The sequence below is a fragment of the Cystoisospora suis genome, assembly GCF_002600585.1.
Source record: "Cystoisospora suis strain Wien I chromosome Unknown contig_1120, whole genome shotgun sequence".
Classification (NCBI taxonomy): domain Eukaryota; phylum Apicomplexa; class Conoidasida; order Eucoccidiorida; family Sarcocystidae; genus Cystoisospora; species Cystoisospora suis.
Window position 1 is genome coordinate 10,741 of NW_027153921.1, and position 1,306 is coordinate 12,046.

Consider the following 1,306-nt stretch of genomic DNA (forward strand, 5'->3'; position numbering starts at 1 on the left):
TCTATCTGTCTGTCTATCTTTAATCTATCTATCTATCTGCCTGTCTATCTATCTAACTGTCTACCTATCCCTCCATCTATTTGTCTATCTACGTGTATGCCAATGTATCTATCTATGTATGTCTCCATCTCTTTCTCATGCTTGCAGGCACCATGACGAAGAAGAGCAGGAAAAAGATTCCTTTCTCGACCCTCTGTCCCTATAGACGTATGATGTGTTGATCGAGAAAAGGCCGTCTTTCTCCGTGAAGAAGATCTTCCTCTGAACTTTCCCAACTCATCCACAAAGAAGAACATCTCTCTCTCATTCAGGCATTCATACATACAGCTGAGCTTTCTGCTTGGGCGTAGGCGGGCTCCCCTGGAAAAGAGAAAGAAAGAAAGAAAGATGGAGAAGGTAGACAACAAGATCTTATCCATCCATCCATCCAGAGACTTCTTCACATGTCTTCCGTCACCCCTTCTGGATGGATACATATGTCTGAGGTGAATGAGCTAGCTGTATGACTGCTGTCTTGTTTCTCCGTCTTCTTAGAAAGTCTCTTTTGATCGATAAGAGGAAAAGAAAGAAAGAGAAATCGAGTTTTACACATATGACCCCTGGATCGACCGGCACAGGGAGATAGCCACATCTCTCCGTATGTACACCTCCTGTCAGTTTTGCTTCTTATGCATGCATTTCGACGTCTAGTGTAGATACACCGTAGATAGATAGACATCTTTGAAGAACATCGAAGTGTCGAAAAATCTTGAGGTATAGCAGACTTGTACTAAACTATGATCTGAGGCCTATCATTCCTACCAAAGAAACGTGACCTTTCCTGTCTTAGAAAGAATGAAGAAAGTGAACAAAGGAAGCCTAAGAAAGAAAGAAAGAATCTCTTTCAAAGCACTGATGTGAATGAAAGGCAAATAGGGATCTCTTCTCCCTGCCGTATTTCTGGGTCACTTCACTATTCTCTCTCAGCCTCTTCAAGTGACGTCTCTCTCTCTGTCTCTCTCTACCTATAGAAAGCAGGTGTAATGTGGGGACCTCGTCCTCTTTCCAGTCATAAATCTTCCTTCTCTTTTCGCTTTGATACACGGCCGCAATCCTACCAGTAGGAAGTCTTAGGTTGACTGAGGAATGAACAAGAAGCAGAAAAGGAAAAGTGAGAAATAAAAGTTTCTTTAACGTTCTACAAAGAAGAGAAGAAGTCCTCCAGAAATAATCTTCAGCGTCAAGAGAGCAACTATATCATGTAAAGTTATCTTCGTATCCACTCTCTCTCTCCTTATCTATCTTTGAACTGTCTATGTATCTACCT